Source organism: Porites lutea, chromosome 9, assembly GCF_958299795.1.
Source record: "Porites lutea chromosome 9, jaPorLute2.1, whole genome shotgun sequence".
NCBI classification, from domain to species: domain Eukaryota; kingdom Metazoa; phylum Cnidaria; class Anthozoa; order Scleractinia; family Poritidae; genus Porites; species Porites lutea.
In genome coordinates, this window is record NC_133209.1 from 31,623,909 (window position 1) to 31,638,898 (window position 14,990).

General features: G+C 39.3%; 1 pseudogene; it reads left to right on the plus strand.

Annotated features, from left to right (window-relative positions):
* LOC140947278 (hephaestin-like protein) overlaps positions 1 to 14,990 on the plus strand; it is a 30,457-nt pseudogene that overhangs the window by 5,483 nt on the left and 9,984 nt on the right.

Consider the following 14,990-nt stretch of genomic DNA (forward strand, 5'->3'; position numbering starts at 1 on the left):
AGTGATCAGCGCGTCTTACCCGCAATCTGCTGTTACCTTCTTTCAGTTTGGTATAGTTATGAGTTAAACTCCTTAGCCTACTTTTGATAGCCAACTGCTTTATTTCCTGCTAGTTTGAGGTTTTGATCATCTTATGTTTGTTTATTAGTGTAGGATTGTTTGAGTGAATGATATGCCTGTTAACTTCCGCCGTGGTCCACCAGCCCGGTGCGTCCATCTCTGTAATAAGAGCGGGCTCACAACGTACTTGATGTTTAGGTTGCGTAGCTGGCGGGTTTTTTTGAAACGCTGTGAATGAAACACGGTAAAATGGTGTGGTTTCTACTTTCCTTCTCCCTATGCCTTTGTCTCTCTTTTTCTTTTATCCTCTTTCATTTCTCTCGCTTTTTTCTTGCGAATCCTTTACCGAACTCCAAAGAAACCGCTAGCTGCGCTCAACAGCTGCACAGGCTATCTTCTAGCCAAGAAACTCTCAGGCAATTTTCAAGGATTTTCAAAATTGAAATTTTACATTTTCTTTCTATCAATAGCTTATTTCCATGGACAAACTTTTACAGTCGACAACCATCGCAAAGACGTTGCTTCTCTTCTACCTGCAACTTTCGTGACGGCTTCTATGAAGGCCTTACACCCAGGGACGTGGATGTTAAACTGCCTTGTTAACGATCATTATAACGCCGGTATGTACGCGCTGTTTAATGTAACCAAGTGCGATGGAAAAAATCATCCAGTCCCAAGTGTAAGTGGCGGGAAAAAGCGGACTTACTACATCGCGGCAAACGAGATACGGTGGAACTATGGGCCAACTGGTATGAATAATATGAATGGAGAAAGCTTGACACTGGCAGATAGGTACGAACTTCATGATCAGATTTCAAATAAAGCTCCAGTTCTAACGCCGCGTCACTCATGTTTTATAGTCGAACTTAAGGTTAACCTGACTAATTCAAACGGCGTCGAACCAAAACAGAAAAATATTTTAATGACGATGATGATAGTAAAGTAATAAAAGTGAAAATGATAATGATAATGATACTGATAGTAATAATTTAAATTCTCTTCATTTGTTCATTAGTTTCGGCACATGAAAATATCCATTGTGCGAATCAGCAGTCGCCCCAGTGTTGGATAATGCGACAGTGTCTGCCCAACTTAACGTTGCGTGTCGTACCAAACTTAACTACTGAACCAAACTGATTCAAACGCCGGTTTTCGCCTTTTTCCGTATCTAATTCATCTGTAAATGAAGGTGCAGCTGCTGTTTTCTGGAATCAGACCTGAGTGTTTGGCCATGCTGTCTGATCTTGTCTGTTCACTTGTGTGTGTTTTTTCTATTTGCTCAGCGACTCAGCCGTTTTCTTCGCCCAAGGTGACAAGAGGATTGGAGGAACCTATCTAAAAGCGATTTACGAAGAGTACACAAGCAGCAGCTTTACAAGTAAAAAGAACAAACCGGGTCATCTTGGTTTCCTGGGGCCAGTCATTCGAGCGGAAGTCGGTGATATCATCGAAGTAGTCTTCAAAAATAACGTAAGAAAATAGTGATTTAGCCATTTGATTCTGGATCCAAGAAAAGGGCAATAATTTCTTCAAAGTATGTTCCTTGGCTAGTAATGGGCGATGAAGTTCACCTCTGGTACGGAACTTTTTGCGATTGCCGCGGTCTGGCAACTGGTTACTAACTAAAGAGTACGGCCCATGGCTCTTCAGAGTACTGATTGCTGTGACGGAGAAATTGTGGTATTTTGAGTAGAAATCCGCTCATGAAAGGTGTCACACGTTGTTAGGTCTCGAGTTAAATTACTATTCTACCTTGAAACAAAGAGTTTATCAATTACAATTTAAGTCCTGCACTTATTACGTTACGGCCTCCATGTCATTGTAACTGTTTGGAAAAACACTTTTAATTACTAATATATCAAACGAGAGGCACATTGTTCATCATTTGATCAGACGCTGAGATTAGAATTGTAAATTCGACGCAAAGCGGTGTATTTTTGACTAATCGCCCCATGTGGTGAAGGAACCCAAGACAGTCTTGGATTCTGGATTCCAGGTACTGGATTCTAGTCTTTGTCAGTGAAACTTGGATTCTGGATTCCAGTCGTTTGTGGGATTCCGGATTCCTAAAGCTGTCGTCCGGATTCCAAAGTCGAGGATTTCGGATTTTACGAGGCAGGGCCTAATTTTCCCAGATGGCGGATTCCAAAAACAAAAGTTGACCGGGTTCTGTAATCCGGATTGCCTTACGTTTGGCGAGACTAACTTGGAGGTGTTTGATAGGGTTTATAAGCAAAACAACAACTTTGCACGTGCATCGCACTTATTTGTACGTTTCTTTTCCCGTTTTTGGACGACTATGACGTGAAAATGCCTAATTTCGCGTTTTATGGAGAGCTTAAACAAGCAACGTCGAAATTTAATTTCTCTTTCTGAACTTGAAGATGGTCCGCAGTAATTCAACTCCAGCAGGGTTCGACTACATTTGACAAAGTAAGTGAGTAGGCATAATTGCGATGAAGACTGAAAGGACACAAATTCACTTTTGAAGCGACGTTCTCGTTGCCGTCGCGTCGTTGGACCTTAAAGTCCCTATTAGCTATCAAATGAAATGGTTTAGAGGGAGAAATAAAGGATACAAACGAGTGGAGTTTTTCAAATGATTGCCAAACAATCATTAAACATTTATTTAATTCCTTTGTATTTTCTTTATAGGTTATTAATGAGTTTGAGAGAAATTACTTAAGATTCGGAGTTTGTTCATTTTTCATGCAGGCAAGTCACAACTACAGTATTCAACCACATGGCGTCTTCTTCAACAAGTCTAATGAGGGAGCCTTATACCAAGATCATACATCCGGGGCTGAAAAAGCCGATGATATTGTGCAACCAGGCCATATTTACACTTACCGGTGGACTGTGCCCGAGCATGTGGGACCAACAAATGCTGACGCACAATGTGTCACGTGGTTATACTATTCAAGCGTAGATCCAGTTAAGGATACTTATTCTGGTGAGTCTCGAGTATTAAGCTATTCCCTCTGAGAGAATAAACAGTCAGTTGCAGAGAGTAACTCGCATGCGAAGCGCTATTTTCCCGCGCTTGCATGCGGCTGCATGTTTTCCCGCCGTTTGGGAGTAGTAGGGAGCTTTAGGATCTACGACGCCCACTAGTTATTCACTTGAAGTACTTTCCCGTGTCACCCTCGTTAAATAAAGTTGACTATTATTATTATTGTTATTATTATTAAAACAGCGAAATCGTCACAAAAAGTAAATTCGCGCTGCTTCAAACTTATTCGCATTTATTCGATCTCGTTCAATTTGTTAAATAATGGGGGAAGTTAATTTCTGGAGTTGAATTCTAAAAGACTGTATCTAAATTCATTAAATCGTTTTCTCGTGTTCATGTCCTTCATAAAACGTGAAATTAGGTACTTTAACGTCGTAATCGTGCAACAACGGCAGAGTAAGCAACGAAAAGGTCTGATGTACTTGCAGAGTTGTTGTTTTGCTTATCTAAACCTACTGCTTTTTTGCCGTTGGCTCGTTGCCGTGTCTCCTGAGTCTTTGCTAAAGACCCCCCTTAGGCCTAGTTAGCGCAGTTGCGGTCGGCTCCCAGGTTTTCCGAAGTGTGTCCAGTTACTTTCAATTTTGTTACTCGTTTAGACTTTCGCATAGCCATTCAAACACATATCTAACATAGTTTAGGTTTTTTCTTATGTAGGTCTGTTTGGTCCATTGCTAACGTGCAAAAAGGGATCGCTGAATGGTGACAACACACAGAAAAACATCGACAAAGAATTTGTTCTACTTTTCACCGTCACAGACGAAAGTGGCTCATGGTATCATGACGAAAACAAGAAAACAGCTCAAAACTGGCAACAGATAAATGATGGTATGCTAGAAACAATCTAAAAAATCCTTATTTATTCTATATCATGTTTATTGACCTGCTCGCCTCCTTTTTCTAAGGCTATGTTCACTGTGTACCGGATAGCTTTTGCGCTGGCGTGAAAGCCGTACCAGATAGGGCTTCTATTCACATATAAGAACGGTAGTTTTCGGTGCGACTTTTGTAACTGAGTGAAGCTGCGCCTGGCTAATCTCGAAAGTGGAGCGTCACGTATCGTATAGGTTTTGTGCCACACTTTGCTGCAGTGTGAACGCCGCCGGGTATTCGGACCGTAGAGGAAGTGAATGATAGGAACGAGGACTGGCATGAAATCCACAGAGACGGAAGTAAATATTCAGGAGTGAGGAATGGATTTTACTTGACCCTCTCGGCCAACCGCCCAGGTATGATGTTCGATGTGTCTGAAAGATTTGTTCCAGTTTTGTGCCGTTGTTGTTCACACTATACTTGATACATTTTCGTGTCGGCACGAAAAGATATCCGGTAATTTTGAAAAAAAAATTATATATGAATTATTAGTTATCAATCTTGTAGTAAATAGTTATATTTCTTCACATGTCTGATATTATTTTTATACTTATTGTTACATGTACCATACCTTAATTTTGTCAACTTAACTCAGTCTATGTAATTAGTTAATTTATACTTACCTTCATTGTATTTTACTTTCGATCCTGGCCTTACTGTTACTGTTAACTTTATTTTTACTCTGAGGGAGCCCAATGTCTATAAGCCTCATGGTTTCTTTTTGGGCTTCCTCGCCACTTTCATTTGCTTTTGTGTAACTGTCTTGTTTTATCGTTATTTGTATTTTGTGGTAAATCAAATAAAGTTACAAACTAATAGTGTGAACAGAGCGTAAGAGTAAAAGCCCTGGGAACGATGTTGGGCTGTGAGGGCGCCGATTTATGTTTGCTTCCAAACGAGGGCGAGACCTAGACCAGGTGCAGCTTGAGTATACGTTGAAAATTTGGTGAGGCCAAATTACTTGTTTTAATTAGCCCCTAATCGAGTGTAAATTGATCGCCAGTTTTTACCTCACGGTATTAAAGGTAGAATTCTCTTCACTTGCTCTTCGAATGAAGAACTTTTCTGCCGACTCAAAGTAGAACAAAGCTTAGTGCTCTCATTCACTAAGTGCCCTCCTTAGCTCTCGTCTTTTTTCTGTCTCCATTGAATTTACGAAACAAGAAAGAAACTGGGCCGAGTTAACTTTCGCAAAGATTTCTGGGTCTGTTGCTAGGGACAGGGGAAACAATAGCTCAAAAGCTGACCGCTGACCGCTGCAGCCGCGGTCCCAGAAACAATTGGAAAAATAAGACGCGTCTTACATAAGACGCGAACTGTACCATTTATACGAGCTTGTTTATCTAAGACGAGAACAGCTCGTATAAATGGTTCACGTCTTATTTCTGTTCTTGACTCGTTTTCATGTGAATATTGCCCGTAGCAACGGCAATCCAACATGGCGCGCCAAAATTTAACGCGTACGTACTATGCGTTCGCGTCTTATGTAAGACGCGAAGGTCATTTATACGAAGTTTTTCTCGTCTTAGCTAAGACGCGTCTTATCTAAGAACAGTTGTTAAGGGCTGTTCTAAAATAAGACACTTCTTAGCTGAGCCGCGTCTTATTTTAGGCGAAATGTGCCGTTTATACGGAAAGTTCGCGTCTTATTTAAGGCGCGTCCTATGAAAGACGCGTCTTATTTTTCCTCGTATAAATGGCCCCATTTTGGCTCAATTGTCTTCTCGTTTCTAAAGTGGCGATTTGATTTGTGAACATTTCAGAAGATGAAGATTACCTCGAAAGTAATAAAATGCATGGCGTCAACGGATACTTGTACGCCAACCTACCCGGATTACAGATGTGTCTAGGCGAGAAAATATCCTGGCATGTGATCGGCCTTGGAAATGAAGTGGACATGCACACAGCCTACTTTTACGGAAACACCTTCCTGCATGATGGGAGTGTAAAAGACACAATCAGCTTACTGCCAGGTCAGTATATAGCCGGAGAGCTCCAGCTCCTAGCAACGACAAGAGCCACTTAAGTGAGAAATTTAAGGGAATGTTTTTAGAGTTGAATTCATGGGAAATTCGCACCCAAGTTTAGATAGAGCAAGAATAGTTTGTCGCTGTGTATATGTTGTGGCTCAATTTTATCCTTGGTTTAAATTTTATTTTCCTTGGTTTTGATGTATGGTGATGTATGATAACGAGTTTAAAACAAAGGGTAATAAAATTTAAACAAGGAAAAAATTGAACCACGACATATACGTCCGTAGCAGAGCTTGCAAAAGGGTGAAGTGGAAAATCCGTTACTTTTCGCGTTTTCGAGCGACGTGGCTGTAGCTAATTACATCGCATCTTCTGGTTCAGTGATACATTCATGATCTCAATCGATAGAATTTTCCTGTATCCACAATACTTTGTATTTGCAGTTTATAGAACACGGAACCAGTGTTATGAAAAGATAGGGTCTCGTAATTCTAATCCTTTGGACGAGGAACCTAAACTTGGTAGAGAGCCATCAGACGAGTACAAATCTCTTTTTAATTATCTTCAATTTTGAGTAAGAACATTCATTGTTTGGTGTCAAATCATAATGTAGAGTACAGAGTAAGAAATCCTAATAGCTACAAAAATTTTCACTCTATTTTAGGCGTATTTGCCACCCTAACAATGACGCCTGATAACGCGGGAGAATGGGCACTAGTCTGTCGGACCAATGATCACTACTCTGCGGGCATGCAGGCTAAGTACACCGTCAGAAGCGATTGTGGGAAAGCTCCTACCAAAAAGCCCTCTGGGAAAGTTCGTCGTTACTATATTGCTGCAGTTGAGGTGGAATGGGACTACGCGCCCTCTGGTCAGGATGTGCTGGAAGGAGTGCCGCTGGAAGAGAGCGAGTCAGTATAACATGCAAAGCTTATTTGGGTTGTTTTAAATTGCGAGTCGAGTGTAATTGGCTAAAAATCCCGCGCTATTGTTTTTCGACCAATCAGAAGTACGACAGGGCCTGTGCGCGTTTTCTTGTGCGTGATGCCAGTTAGGGTCTGGCTCACTAAGTTTCTCGCATTCTAATGACCCTCTTCCATTTACAATTTCCCTATAACTAGTTATATAGCACTGCGAGGGTATCCAAACATGCGGCGGGATACTGCCGCTAAGCGAAGTTTCGTTAACCTGCAAACGCAGTCGTGTCAGTCCGCGTTCGTTGCGCAAAAGTTTTTGTTGCATCATAACTCGACTGTGGGTACTTTTCTCTTTCAGTGAGGCAAAAACATTCACAGCAGGAGGAGACGAGCGAATAGGTCGAAAATATAAAAAAGTTGTGTATCGTGAGTACACAGATGCACAGTTTAAAGAGCAGAAAGAACGGACCGCAGCTGATAAGCACCTGGGTGTACTGGGTCCAATTTTACGCGCTGAAGTTGGAGATACGATGGAGGTAGTGTTCAAGAATATGGCGTCAAGTGGAATGAAATTCTCCATGCACCCGCACGGCTTATATTACAGGTATAAAGCAATGTGCTTTTTGTTTTTATTTCTTGCAGAGTGGATGCAGGACAGATAATAAACAATTATTGGATGAGGTTTTTGTGATATGCGGAATAATCAAGGTCGAGGTAAGTGTTACCAGCCGAGCCGAAGGCCGAGGCTGATAACACTTACCGAGACCTTGATTATTTAGGATATCACAAAAACCGCGCGAATCTAATAATTGTTTTATTATGATTACATTGTTTTGAAGAAATAAACGACATTGATATTGTTATTGAAAATCATGCATTGCACGGCAACCTACAGATTAGTAAATTATCTGCCAGCAGATAACTAACTAATCTGCAGGTTGCGCTGATTTCCAAAATTAGCAGTAGGCTCTTAGCCAATGAGAAGACAGATAGTGAGTACAATGTATAATAAACGGAATAATTATTATTGAATGCAGGACAGTCCTGGTCTGGAAGACACACTCGCTTTTCAGCTTCGCCCCATTTAAGGGAATCCGGGATCCGGAATCCGGAAAATTTTGGCTTGTGAAATCTATAATCTTGGGCTTTGGAATCCGGAATACAGCTCAAGGAATCCGAAATCCCACTAACAATTAGGAATCCAGTACCTGGAATCCGGAATCCACGGTGTGGAATCCAGAATCCAAGATGTTGTTTTCTAATTGCTTTAGTGAAACAGAACAAGAATATCTAATTAAATACGCTCGCGTAATTTGTTTCTTAGATAGTCTTGATACTGGCGTTACTATGACGCCAAAATTACGTCGACTTTTTACGCTCTTATTTTCTCATTGCGATGGTTATTTTCTGTTATCGTTCGTTTCTTTTATTTCCAGCAAAGGCTTTGAGGGCTCAGACTACAAAGATGGTACAACTGGCAAAGATAAAGCTGATAACAGCGTACCTTCTGATGAAGTGTTTAAGTATTCTTGGGAGGTCCCGGAACGCGCTGGGCCCGGAACAGATGGCCCTGCATGCTCCACATGGGCCTATTACTCAGATGTTAACCCAATAAAAGACACAAATAGTGGTCTTGTGGGTCCACTTATAGTCTGCAAAAAGGTGAGGAACAATTGATTGGCTCATGTCTTACTCTGATTTAGTTAATTGTTATAAACAGAAAGTTACCATTATTGTGTTATATTGATCAGGGACATTTTTGATGGGAACACTTTGTTTCACGTCTAAAGTAAGATGCATTTCTAAATACCCGATCAAAAGGCGTGACCGGCTCGTGGTAGCTCGCTTGATGCATGCCCTGTTTTTCAGACAGTCCGGGATGCTCTAATGATGCTAGTTAAATAAAAGGTTGTAATGTAATTTGAGTGAGTAACCGACAAATAAATCCACCCGAAGGATTTTGGTTATTCTATAGCCTTCTACATCTACATTCTAGATGTAGAAGGCTATAAAATAAGCGAAATGCGGAAGGTGCAACATGTAAAGAAGGTTATTATAAGCTGCTGTTTGCTGAAATAATATATTCGTACGTCATTTTAATTTATTATTGCATTACAGCAGGCTCAGTAAACCCTTGACTTTTGCGAAAAAGAAACCTTAAATTGAATTGACTTATCTGTAAAATACCGTAATGGAGACGTGTTTTGGATGTTAAACGGTTGGGATGTTCCTTAGTCCAGTTCTGGCCCTCCTCTCTTTATCACACAACGCCGACGTTGCGTGACAGAGAGAACTGCACTAGATGTTCCTCTCCGCGCTTACAATTTTTCCTTGGGCGTTGAGCACCACTCCTCCTTTGCGCTTTCGTTTTTCTATTAGGAAGTTACATGAAAACAAAAGAGGATAAAGGGATTTACCCTCTTGATTTTATGTATGAGCAAGCACGCTTGCTGACTTATTGTTGTGAGCTCTCCCACGCTAATCTTTGGGTTTCCTGTGGTTCCTTGGGTGTTCTGTCGCTATTTAGGCTTTACAATCTAGATTTGTGTTTGTCAGGATGATTTTTAGCAATATGTCTAGCATTATCATCATATAAAATCTTTTGTGCGTCATTCTAATTGTGCTGAGTTTCACACATTGTGGAGAGCGAGAAGTTGCAAATTATGCTCGTTTGACTGTAAACTGCCAATAATGACCCAAATCATGAAAAACTCGTAACTGTAGGACCCTGGCGCTTGGAGTCCTTTATTCCACAACTGTTAACTGCTGTATAAGATGCCAAGGGTCTGTAGTTTATTAACCAGTATTTAAATGGCAGTTCATCGTTTCTCAGATGATGTTTTGCTGCCCAGCATCTGCTCACAGCATTATACTTACAATTTGTAACCTCTAGTTTTACACTTTATCAGGTTACTCTGAAGGAATCAAATGCACGAAAGGATGTAGATCGTGAATATGCGCTTATGTTTACTGTTTTGGATGAGAATGAGAGCTGGTACCTTGACAAAAACATCGACACTTACTGCAAAAAACCAGGAAATAAAGAGACTCTTAAGGGAAACGAAGACTTTAAGGAAAGCAACAAAATGCACGGCATCAACGGGTTTGTGTTTGGCAACTTGAAAGGACTGGAAATGTATCAGAAGGAAAAAGTAAACTGGTACCTAGTTGGTATTGGAAACGAGGTTGATATGCACACGGTTCACTTTCATGGGCAGACTTTCCTTCATGTAAGTAACATTGTAGAATTAATTTACAATCTATAACTGATCATAATAGAAATTAAGACCAGGGATCAGATTAATAACACTTTTACACGTGTAATTGTTTTAGAGTCTGAAAACAATAGCTATACTTGTCCTGTTTCAGTGCTACTCTTGTCCTAAAATGGCTCAAATGTAGCACGATTCTAGCGCGTCCATGGCACGACTTGTTTTCGGACGTTGAATGTAACTCAGTAAAATAGCTGTTGCGGAAATAAAAAGCGGATTAGTGAAAATTTATTAATGTATTCTAATGTATTTATAATTTATGAATTGAGTTCGGCACGGCAGTAGCATGACTTTTCACTGCACGAAAAAACGGATTTAAACAGGTTTGCAACAGAAGTAAATATGGTGCAAATTTAGCCCTCTAAATTTGACCAAAATTATCACCAGAAGTAATTATGATACAAACACAGATGTTTATTCCGTTGAAAATTGCGTGCAAATACGACGTAAACCTGAAATCTACTTTACATTTGCTTCGTATTTGATACCTCCGCAAATCAACAAATCCGGTGTACATTTACTCCAGATTTGCTCTCTGTGGAAAAATAATGTTTGCTTTCTGAAAAAATCTAAGCAAACATGTTGCAAATCTATATGTATGCATCACAATTTTCCAACGTTTACCCAAACTACATCCAAAAACTTTCGCGTGCGTTTTACTCATGTAACATGTGCAAATATTTACTTTTGGAAAAAATTTGCATTACTTCCAAATAACCAAATTTGCGAGTGTTTTCGGTATACTGATAGTATTCTTTCTGATGAGGGATGAACGTTCGAAACGCCATCTTTTTGAGGTGACAATGTCAACCTAGTTGACTAAACAATTTTCCAATTTCCACTCCGCAACCGACACAGCATCAGTTCACTTTAAAGGAAAACTAACCACTTAACAAATTTTGACCAGGCATTTCGAAGGCAATAAAAAAGGAAAGAAGGGTAATCTAAAGTGTGTATAATGAACACAAGTCATGGGGTGGATAAAGATCCCCCCTGAAAGCATAAACTTTATTTCCAAAAGAATTTGGAATTAACACTATTTTACATCAGTTCAATTATACCATGTCATAGAAAATACAGTCAATCAGAGTACAGATCGACTAGTTGACGGTTTTTTAAAGAATCGGTTTGAGCAATGTCACCGCCAAATTTTTCCACTAGCGTTTATTAGTCTTGTCTTGTATTTTCTTTAAAAAACGCTGCATTACAATGAAAAAGGGTGACATTGGGTAAGCCATTCAAACAATTTTTCTTTCCAAAACGTAGAAAGCATGTCCGCAAGATAGCGAAGTTTTATTAAATTTCAACGAATTGCTAAAAAATAAAGATAAATTCATGTTTATGGTAGCATAAACTGATGTTAATAAACCTGAGAGTTATGCCCTATGAAACCACACTTATTGACGTACTAGCAACAGTCATGTCTCTGTTCTTTTGTCACACAAAATTCAACATTTGAATAAGTGTTTGTACTAACACAGGGTGAAATAAGGTGTTTCCGCAATTCGGAAATGCTGCGGAAACCTGATGGTTCAAAATTCCGTTGCGTTTCCGCGCGACGGTTACGACGGGAAACGTGTAAGATGAAAATGGAGGCATTGTTTCGTGTTTCCGCAGTGCTTCCGTTGACTTAAACGTGTCAGCTCGTTTCCATTGCGTTTCCGCAAACGGTTTTGTTACTGAAATTTGCTGGTTTTCATGATCAATCCCAGGTTTCTCATATAATAAAATTTGTTTTAACTGCACTGATTACGCTTCAGGCAAGATGAGGAATCATTGCATTGACCTAAAATATCCGAAAGAACAGAGATAATCGCCTGCGCTAAACTACACGTCTTAAATACCGGAAAAGTGATAGACGATTCTCCCTGTCTTCCTTTTTTCAGAGATTCAAAGATGTGTTATTAAAATTACTAGCGCTCCAAACATTGACACGTAATTTGGAACAATTAAGAAACAACAAAATAAATTTATAACGCTTGCACGCATTTTGCCTCGCTCTGGGGGCGCGAGTCTTACGAGCATGCGTGCCTCGTTTTCACGTTGAATTTTGAATCGCGCGCCCTTTTCAACATTCTTCGCTGTCGGTTCGCCTTCCATTTTGGTGGTTTGTTCATGCAGGGCCGTTTTTTTGTCAAGATGAGCGAGGAGAGTGTGATAGATTGCGGAGATAGACTGCGGGAGGAATAATACTTCGAAAAACTATTTAAACGAAACGCCAAATCCCATAGGCCTACTCTGGGACCTTAACTCGCCGCGAGATTGTGCGAGCTAATGCGAGTTTAGGCGAGTTAAGGCGAGATAAGGAAAAATTGAGCTCGCCTATCAGTTGCGAGTTTGTGCGAGTTAAGGCGAGTTAAGGCGAGTTAAGGGAAAATGATCCATCTTATGTTAAACTTATAATATGCTTTAGTAACATACATATAAAGATGCCTTGGAATCTTTGTATGTCTTATATATATAGTAGGCTCCATGTTGTCCAATTAAGAAAAAATTAAACCAAAAATTTCAGATGAGCTCCAAAGTTGAATGAAGCCAAATCTTGTTTAAATTTATATTTAACTGAAATATTTTCCTAATTGGACAAGCTTAAGCATGGATATGCTAGTGATATGGAGTCCTGTTCTTTATTAATTATATAGCATTTAGACTCCAAACTAGACCATTTGGTGGCTGTATCATAATAATAATTATTGTCATCATCATCATATATTATTTATTAAAGCTATATAATTATTTGGCAGAGTAATAAATTACCAGTAGTGAGGGAAAAAAAATGAAAACAAAACAATCATGAATTGATAAAAAAAAAATGTAGCTGTAGTATAAGCACAGGTAGGATATTTTACTTTATTTTATTTATGTTTTAAATCAATAACACTATGTTTTAATAGGCAGGTGAGCATAATGGGTATCACATGACATGTCATCAATTGTTATCATTAACTCTAGAATTGAAAAAAAAAAAAGTTTTTGCAGTCTGTGTCAATGTTCTTCAAAGAACTAGTATAAAAATCCGGGGAAGCTGACGAATTACAACTCAGCTGAGGAAATTTTTATGCCACAATCAATTTTACTGAAGAGAAATGAAATTTCTTTCTCCTTGAAAATTACGACTTATCTTTAAGTCTTCCATTTGATCCATTTTCTCCACTTCACTGATGGTTTCCCTTGGAGTCCAGCTCAATTGTTTGTTTTCACTGCCAGAAATGATTGCCTTTTCGTTTCCTCGGATAATCTATTCTAATTTCTTGCAAATGAAAGCTGATGCCTTTTCGCAAAGACAGCAGTTCCCATACTTTAGAAACTCCCTCCTTAAACTTGGACAATCCTGTGAGAGACACCTTGATTTCTACAAAAGAAAGGAGGATCAAGCTAACTTGATAGTAAACTCTTGATCATTCTTAGCCTAGGAAAACAGCAAAAAATAAATGACCATATTTTCTGTTCAGGCTTACTTATTTTTTACAAAATGTCAGAAAGTGTTCATAGTTGTGCAGAGGACTATACCTTATTTAACTTGATTAACAAGAAAACACCCTCTACTATCGGCTTTGTCCTCCAAACTCTTAAGAGTTGTCACTGATGAATCTTTCCTGCTTCGCATTTTTACAAAATGATCAGCGGCTCAGGCGTTTTGTGCGTGTTTTCATGTCACGTACGCCACATTGAAGCTTCCAACCTAAAACTTGCCAGTGGACTGGGATCAACAAGGCTTTTATAGAGTTAACGTTGCCAGGGTAAAAGGCTTTAGCTTGGCTTACCTGCGTGTGATACATTTTGAAACTTCTCGATTTAACATCAAAAGTTTTGCACGAGTTCTTCTCCTTTTCTTCAGAAGTTTTCCCGTCCATCTTGAAAATTACCCAGAAAGCATATCGAGGACAATAGGCTGAGCGAGAGGGCCCTGGGAAGACACGAGTTACCAGTATCTTCTGGGTAATTTCAAAAATGGCGAACGAAGTTGGCTATCGATGCAAAATATTGGACCTTTAGCAATTCTTTATTCAGTTAAGGGCTAAATGTAACAAGTCTTCTGAATCATGCCTGGGTTATGGTTGCCAGTCTGACTACAATGTAGGCCATACAGGATGTCACGTTGAACCAATGTACAGATCTTCTAGTACGAGGTAAATGTTTATAAGAATTATTTATAAGAATTATTTATAAGAAATATGGACTGCAATCAGTATGTGGACTATTTAAAGGATTCTCGATTCTGGCTACATCCTAGCCTTTCATTGATGATTGTCAGCTGGAATCCTCATTAAGCTTCATCAGATTACAAGATGATACGTATGCTACTACTCTTCATATGTCATAAACAGCTTCATGCATTATATTTGCAAAGTAATTAAACTTTCCATTACAAGTAAACTTTTTTTGTAAACCATTAACCAGCTTAACACTAAAAATTTGATATTCTGGTATTATGTTTTTGTATTTCACTCTAGATTCGAGATTTCTTATTTTAAGCCAAAAATTAGCAACAAATCATAGGAGAATATTTTTTTCTTCAATTCAGAGATTCAAAGCAATCTTGAATTTAGAGTGTTTCTTTGTCTTGCGTAGAAGTGTAAGACTAAAACTGAAACTATTTTATGAAAACTTTTTCGTGGATTCACTGTTTGTGCTTTTAGTTAATGTCACTTACTTTGTGAACCAAAACACAAACAGTGAATGTGGGATTTGTTAGACCCTGTGACCCCATGCCTCTGGAATTTCTGCCATGGTTAGCATTGAAGCCTTTTCGTTAGGCAACGAGTTAGTGCATGTTCAGGCTGTTCCTGGTAGTTCCATTGACAGTCCAGTTGTGACTCCAAGGCATGACAATGTTAAGTAAGAAAAACCTCATCGAATCTTTAGTGGTGAAATACCCTTACCA